Source organism: Lycium ferocissimum, chromosome 8, assembly GCF_029784015.1.
Source record: "Lycium ferocissimum isolate CSIRO_LF1 chromosome 8, AGI_CSIRO_Lferr_CH_V1, whole genome shotgun sequence".
Lineage (NCBI taxonomy): Eukaryota > Viridiplantae > Streptophyta > Magnoliopsida > Solanales > Solanaceae > Lycium > Lycium ferocissimum.
Window position 1 is genome coordinate 15,292,581 of NC_081349.1, and position 8,639 is coordinate 15,301,219.

General features: G+C 33.7%; 1 pseudogene; it reads left to right on the forward strand.

The window, feature by feature from the left end:
- Nucleotides 1-599: 599 nt before the first annotated feature.
- Nucleotides 600-6,025, forward strand: LOC132067332 (probable nucleoredoxin 1; annotated as a pseudogene).
- Nucleotides 6,026-8,639: the final 2,614 nt, after the last annotated feature.

The following is an 8,639-nucleotide window of genomic DNA, read 5'->3' on the forward strand; positions in this document are numbered from 1 at the left end:
CGCAAGGTGAATCAAGATTAATCAGAATCTCGCAACACATATCAAATATCGGGCGCGAAATAAGAAGAAACTTCCTACTAACTAATACCGATCAATAAGGATATAATTATTGATTTATATCGGAACCTATGATTTAATTGAGAAAAAGTTAATGATCGGTTCGATCGGTGCTTTCGGTTTTCAAAGAATCATTGACACTGCTGATAGAAATCATTTCTTCTTTTAATGAACTTTATAAGGTGTAAATTAAAATTAATCGAGGCTTCAAAACGTGTTTCGAACACCAGAAGCAAAATTAAAAAGTCCTGTTAAGTAATACTGTACCAATTAATTGGGAGTTGAACCTTTTGGCTTTCAGTTTGGATATTCCTTCATTGACTAATCAAGTCTTTTTTTTATATATTTTTTTTATAAAGTCTACTTTGATAATTAATTTAAGGATGTTCCAAGATAATATTCTCTCAATCAAATTTGTTGGTTCTTAATCACTAACTCAGAATACTCTAGAAGCCCTACTGGAGATATTACTTGGAAAAAATGTTCCCTTATATTTGATCCGGAGGGTGTATTATTATTTAAAATAGTCTCTGAAGTATGCATTGTACAATTCAGAATACTCTGGAAGCCTTTGAACCTTAAAGGACTATTTTGAACCTTTCCTCAAACATAAAGAATTATTTTTATCATTTTCTCAATCTTTTCCTAGGAAGTTTTTCTCCGATTCTTCTGGAGTATTCTTAGCCCCTATATAAGAAGGTCCAAGTCTTAATATTTACTTGCATACACTACAAAACTTTGTTATTACCACAAAGAGAAAAAAAAAAAAAAGAGACTAAACAAGGAAATGGCAGAGCAGGATACTCATGATTTGATTAAGTTACTTGGTTCTTCAGACCGTGACTTTCTCATTCGCAACAATGGTGACCAGGTATCAATAGTTCTATAAATCATTCTTATGTTGTGTGGCAACTTCATAATTTAAGTTTTATTAATTTAACCTTTAAAATTTTTAGAGATAAGAGTTAAAAATACATCCTAATTATCATTTTTTTTTTTTTAGTTTTATACTTAAACCATCCGAAAGTTAAGAAAATTATTTAAACTATTATTATCTACTTTATAAAATATATTTGAATTAAATATGCGAAACTCACTCTCTAAAAGACAAGTGAAGTTGAATATTTTTTAAAAAGATTATTTACATGGCATAAGTTAGGGGTGTTAAATTTAGCTCAAAAGGTGATTGTTTGCTTAATTCGCTCAAAATTTTATGAGTTGGGCTCAAGATAGTTTTATATTAGGTTAATTTAAATCCAATTTAATATAATTCATTTTAAAGTGATCTTTAATTTAATCCAATATTAATTCAATTTTAGCCCTTTTTAAGATTTACTTAAATATAAATTTATTACTTGAGTTTACTTTATTTTTTTTTTTATGTATATACTTTTCTTGTATCACGTATCTTATAAGTTTGTCGTGTATTTGATATGAAGGAAAATATTTTTCACAAAAAATATTTTGCTTGAAAATATTTATGACGGAAATTTTTTTTCAAAAATATTTTCAAAAAATTCGTGAAAATATTTTTCTAGAAAAATGTATTTTTAGAAAATATTTTTCACGAAAATATTTTTTTAGAATATACATCCTTCAAAAAAATTGGGTCAAGTTGAGCCGGTCATGATTCAATTCATTTTTAGTTCATTTCAACCTAGCTCATTTGAGTTCAACTAATTTTTGGGTCAATGTTAGCCCAATCCATTTATCACCTCAGCTCATTTTAATTGGATCAATTTCAGTCCAACCCGCTAATTTAACACCCCTAGCATAAGTAATGTTATAGTGACACCTACATGAAAATTAGAAAATATTTTTTTTATAGAAAAAATTGTATATTTTTTTTAAAAACTGCATTATTTTTTCAAAAAAATCGGCATTTAAAAAAAATCTGGATTTTAAAAAAATATATGAAAAAAATAATAACTTTTGTAAAATAAATCAAAAATTTAGAAAATCAGAAAAAAGAAAAAAACAATGATTTATAAAATGAAAAAGTTGATTTCTATAAAAAAAAAATGTGAAAACTAAATAATCAGTTTTTTTAAATAAATAACTTTTTCATTTTTTAAACTATATTTTTTTTATAATTTTTTTACAAAAATTATTATTTTTAAGTTTGTTTTTTTAAATTTTTATATAGGTGCCATTGAGACATCATTTATTTATGTGGATAATATTTGGTAATATTTTTATATAAAATATAGAGTGTAGATCATATGTCATTTAAGAATAATTTGAGGCGTATTTTGTAAATTAAAAAGTGTGATAATTTAAGTAGTTTTTTTCAATCTTTTGACCGTTTAGGTACGAAACTTTAAAAAATTGATAGTGGGACTTATTGCAAAATTTTAACATTCAATAGCTTACCTGCTACTTTTGCAATTTTAATGAATTATACATAAATTTATCTTCCGCCGAGGTTAACACCTGTTTTTCTTGTGCTTCGGTTGTCACATTATTTAGGCCTTGGACAGCATATCCTCGAAAAAGTTTGCAAAGATTTGAAGGACGATTACTTTTGAATAGAAATTCTTAAAACTCAATTGTGTTTGGACTGGTTTGTTATTCAGAAAGACCGTTATGATTTATTGCCCTTTACTTTGCAAAGCTAGCCGCGTCATTACTCCACCTATGCTTTGGAAATGCTTAAAACAATATCCATAAGTCAACCTGCATAAGAGTAAAGAAAAGTTTATTAAAAAAAAAAAAAAAAAAAAAAAAATAATAATAATAATAATAAATAATTAATAAGCTTGAGCAATTTTACAGTTTAAAAGAAACAAGATAAGAAGACTTATAAAGAAAAAACAAGAACATGAAAATGGGGAGGGATTAAAGATGTAATAATTAAAAAATAATGTAACATATATAAAAGGATCAAAAGTAAAAGTTTAAGGTCTCAAGTTTGAAATCTTCTGCCTACGACAGCAGGGGATTTGTCTTCTGGGTCGAGCTCGTCGCACGGAGCTTGCTTAGTGCGGGTTATCTTTTCTGTGCGAGCTATTACACAGGAGCTGAGTTTACCCTATGCGCACCCGAAGGGTAGTGGCTACGGGTTCCCATGTCATAAAAAAAAAAAAAAAGGTAAATGTTCAAGAGTTAGCAAGATATTGTGGAAGTAAGTTTGGTTGATCCTGGTTACTTTAAGTGGTTTGGAATGGGCTTGGTTCGAAACAGAAAACATCGTTTTGTTGTCCTTTTTTTGCTAATGTTTTATTCTGTTTTTGAGAAAACAATTTGTTGTTTTAACCAAATAATTACTTGTTTCTTTCAAGGAGACAGGTAAAAAAGATGTTTCGACCAGACGGTCTGGTTTCGTGAAAATTGCTTTTCCCATCATTTCAAATATGATAAATAGTTTGTACTTTCAACAATTTTTTGTTACTGTTTAAGTATCTTTTATGGTGGATTTCAGAACCATTATCTGATTCTGCAATTTCTGGTTGCTGTAGAAGTGAAACATTTCAATATAGTTCAATTGTATATGCTATCCTTCTTTTCATATGGCTGACTTGTTAGTTTCAATGGTATAGACAGGCATGTTAGAAAAGGGCTAAGGATTTTAGAACCACTATCTGACTCTGAAATTTCTGGTTTCTGTAGAAATGAAACAATTCAATGTAAGTTCAATTGTATATGCTATCGTTTTTTCATATGGCTGAGATTTTAGTTTTAATGGTATAGACAGGCATGTTAGGAAAGGGCTAAGGTGAATTTTGGAAATTAGTAGCTAGCTTTGATTAGCGGATTAATTAATTTATGGCAAGTTTCTCATGAACGTGTAATTTTCAGGTTAAGCTTGATACCTTAAAGGGGAAAAACGTTGGTTTGTACTTTTCAAAGATCATGGTGTGGTCCATGCCGACGTTTCACCCCGAAGTTGGTAGAGGCGTACAATGAGCTCCTATCAAAAGGAGACTTTGAAGTTGTTTTCGTTATCGCTCGATCGGATGATGAATCATTTAACGCGTACTTCTCTAAAATGCCTTGGCTTGCTGTCCCATTTTCTGATTCCGAAACACGTAAACGTCTGGATGAATTGTTTGATGTTAACGGAATACCCTACTTAGTGATCCTTGATGCTAGTGGGAAGGTAGTGACAGATAGCGGGGTTGAAATCATCATTGAGCATGGTGTGGAAGGTTACCCTTTCACTCAAGAAAGGCTAAATGAAATTAAAGAGCAAGAAGAAACCGCTAAAAGAGAGCAATCCTTGAAATCTATCTTGGAGTCACAATCAAGAAACTATGTTATTGCAGCTGATGGGAGGAAGGTGATTCAAGATGCTGTTTTTTTCTACCGCATTTTTACTTTTGTTCTTAAATTAAAATTTCCCTTATTACTATTTCACTAAGTCTTGATAACTATTAGGTACTGTTCTTTGAGCTTGAAGGAAAGATTGTAGCTCCGTATTTCTCAATGACCTCTTTCGAAGAATGTGGATCGTTTACTCGGAAGCTGATCGAGATGTATGACAAGTTGAAGGCACAGGGGGAGAACTTTGAAATAGTGATGATTCCACTTGACAACGAAGATGAAGAGGAATCTTTTAAGGAAGGGTTTGCAAGCATGCCTTGGTTTTCACTTCCTTTAAAAGACAAGACGTGTGAGAAGCTAATCCGATACTTTGAGCTCTCTAACCTTCCTACCTTAGTCATCATTGGAACAGATGGAAAGACTCTTCATTCTAATGTTGCTGAAGCCGTCGAGGAGCATGGCATCCTCGGCATATCCTTTTACCCCCCGAGAGTTTGCCGAACTTGAGCATAGAGAAAGCTAAGCGGGAAGCACAAACGTTGGAGTCAATTTTGGTCATGGGAGATCTTGATTTTGTCATTGGAAAAGATGGTGAAAAGGTAGGATACAATACATCACATGTTGGTATATTTTGTTACGTTACAGAACATGGATCCTTTATTTGCCTTAATGTATCAATGCCGAACTGACGTAGGTGTAGGTACTTTGTTCTGACTCTTTAAACTTTTTCAATAAATTTAACTAAGGACTACACATATCTATAGCATATACTTATATACGTCTATAAGCTGATTCCATGTGGCCTAAGTCCTTTTTACATGAGATGTTGGAGCTTTGGAGCTCCACAATCATATGCTTTTAAATGAACTAAGGCTTTCTATACATGTTAGTCAGAATGCTTTGACTTGTATAATTTACACGACACCCCCTTTCTGTTTATGTCTTACTCAAGCGACCAAAATTTTTCTTTGTAGATTCTGGTGTCTGATCTTGTAGGGAAGACTATTCTACTTTACTTCTCAGCACATTGGTGTCCTCCATGCCGTGGTTTTACGCCAAAGCTTAAAGAGGCATATGAGACGATTAAAGCCAAAAATGGTCCATTGGAAGTGATTTTCATATCCAGTGATCGGGATCAAGCCTCATTTGATAAATATTTTGCTACAATGCCATGGCTGGCTCTTCCCTTTGGTGATGAAAGGAAGGCATCCTTGAGTCGCCTATTTAAAGTTCAAGGCATACCAAAATTGATTGCTATAGCGCCGTCGAACAAGAATCGTTATTACAAGCGAAGCCGTAAATTTGATCATGTCTCATGGTGCTGCCTTTTCCATTCACCGAGGAGCGTATGAAGGAGATTGAGCGAGAATTGCTCTAGAAGAGGAAAAGGAAAACGACATGAATCCTGAGGAAGATCAAAAGGAGCAAGGCAAAGAGGAACAGAAAGCAAATGATGGATGGAATTGTGATGGTGAAGTTTGTTTCAAAGGTTAATTTGTTATTATGGTTTTGTGGTTTTACTTCGTGGCTGTGTTGTATAATGTGTCTTATTTAGACAGAACTATGTTCATTATAAGGCACATTCAATAAAAGTCAATTTGTGGTTATGGTTTTGAAATCGTTCTTTGTGAGGCACTTTTAACTTGGAAGTTTTTGTGTTGTCGCTTTTTGTGCAATACAAGTTTCATTAAGCTTTGGACCTGTATTTTATCCAGATTATGCTGTTTATCTCCAGGTAAATCGTCACTATGAGTCAAGTTATTTGTGCAAAGGATATGATACTGATTTGCAGAGTTGGATTACAAACTTTTCATTTCTTAATCTTCAAGAGTGTTAAGCTTATCTGTTCCTTCGTGGTGTGTTGGTTTCGCTGTGATAAAATTTTGAAATTTTAGAATATCTGGTTAAGAATGTGATGGTTTTGGAGGTGTTTATTAGCTTAGTTAAGAGAAGAAAATGCAGGAACCCTTCAGAGAAGTGTTTTCGCGTATTCATCACAATTTTTCCATGATTTTCCAATTTTATGATGATGCTCCGTGTATCAGATTTTAATGATTAAAGTGCAAGTGATTTTGTTTATTGACATTAGAACTTGCTCTTTCTATTGTTTTTTAATCCTTATGGCATGCCAAATGTTATGGATGCTTGGTTCTTGGTTTGGCAAGCCTTTGTTTGTTGCACTCTGAGATGTTCTTGCGTTAGAAATTGCTTGCAGTCCTTTTTTCGGGGACCTTTCAGGACAAGCCGATCCAAAAACCACGTCTTTATTCAGAAGTAGGCTTTGGAAATGTTTTGTTTTTCAACCTTTGTCAAATAGCAATGAAGTTTTATGATTGCCAAATAGCATCAATCAATTAATAACTTTCTGTTCCAGAACCTGCGGTGAGGTTTTTCTTAGATATTGGTTCCCTTCAACAATCTTTGAAATCTATCGTGGAGTCACAAACAAGAAACTATTTAATTGCAACTGATGATGGGAAGGTTGATTCAAGATGTTGTTTCCTATCAAGATATTGTTTTCACTCTTGTTATTTAATTAATATTGCCTTCACTGTAGTTACCTTTACCTCTAAAAAAAAAAAAAAAAAATTGCCTTCACTGAAATTCCACTATGGGTGGGTTCGGTATGGAGATGTTTTTTAATTTTTTCATGTTCGTTTGGTCAAAAATTTTGAAAAATATTTTTCTTTAGGAAAATAAGTTCCTTAAAAATAGGAAAAATAACTTCTCTAATTAAAATAGGGGAAAATAAGTCTACAATTAGCATTTCACCAACTACCTTACCACCATCCAACCACTAAACCCCGACAACTCCCACAGCCCCACCCACCTCGCTCACACTACACCTCCACCACCCCCACAACGCAGCCCAACCCCCCAAAAAATGAAAAAAATTCTGTGTTTTCTACACCACTTGCTCCGAAAAATATTATTTTTGTTTATTTAAAAAAAGTTTTTTTGTTTGGTTTTTTACACCATCCACCACCTCCTTCAAAAAAAAATTATTTATTTCTTAAAAGAAAAAAGAAAAAACGACACCCACGCCATCACCCCCTCCAAAAAGTTTTTTTTTTTTTAGAAAAAAGTTTTGAAAAAAATTTCTTTTTTGATTTTCTACACCCAACCAACCCCCACTCCCCCAAACCCCTTACCCCCTCAATAATTTTCTACTTCATAATTAATTTTACCTTTATAAAAATGAAAAGTTTGCATTGTTAAATTTGGTGTGGGGTGTTAGGGGGTGGGGGTGAGGGTGGGTGGTGGTGAGGGATAGTGCGTGGTGGTGGGGTGGATAAGAAATTTTTTCCCATTTTTAATAAAAGTTAAATGAAATATATGAAATATGAAATATAAAATTTGGGAGGGATGGGAGGGTTGGATAGAGCGGTGGTGTGGGGTAGGGTAGGGGTGAGTGAAGATGAAGTGGTTGGAGGGTGGTGGTTGGGTGGGGGTGGAATTTGGTTGGGGGTGGGTGCTTAGGGTGAATTTTACCTTTATAAAAATGAAAAGTTTGCATTGTTAAATTTGGTGTGGGGTGTTAGGGGGTGGGGGTGAGGGTGGGTGGTGGTGAGGGATAGTGCGTGGTGGTGGGGTGGATAAGAAATTTTTTCCCATTTTTAATAAAAGTTAAATGAAATATATGAAATATGAAATATAAAATTTGGGAGGGATGGGAGGGTTGGATAGAGCGGTGGTGTGGGGTAGGGTAGGGGTGAGTGAAGATGAAGTGGTTGGAGGGTGGTGGTTGGGTGGGGGTGGAATTTGGTTGGGGGTGGGTGCTTAGGGTGGGTGGTGGGTGCTTGGAGTGGGTGGTGGGTCGTGGGGGTGGGATGGGTGTGGGGGTTGGTGTGGCATGGGGTGGAGGGGTTGTGGTGCGTTTAGGGGGGCATGTGTGGTATTTTTCGAAAATTGTTTTCTACCAACCAACCGAACCTGAGAAAATAAGTAAGAAATTCACTTATTTTTCACTACTCAATCGAACATAGAAAAATAATTAGAAATTCACTTATTTTCTAAGAATACATTTAAAAAAATATATTTTCCTCCATACCGAACACGCCCTATGTCTTGATAAATATGAGTCGGGGACCAAAATGATCCATTAAAAACCAAAGTGAACCAAAATACCCACAAAAAAAAAAAAAAAATGGTACAAAACCCTATAGCGCAGTAAAATACTGCGCTATAGGACTCCAACATAATCCCACAACAGCCTCTTATTACATTTTCACAATTTTTTATGTAATTTAGCCGTATATTAATCATGCTTTGAGACTCCACAACTTCAATATTTTATATAAAACCCTACTTATTTTTGT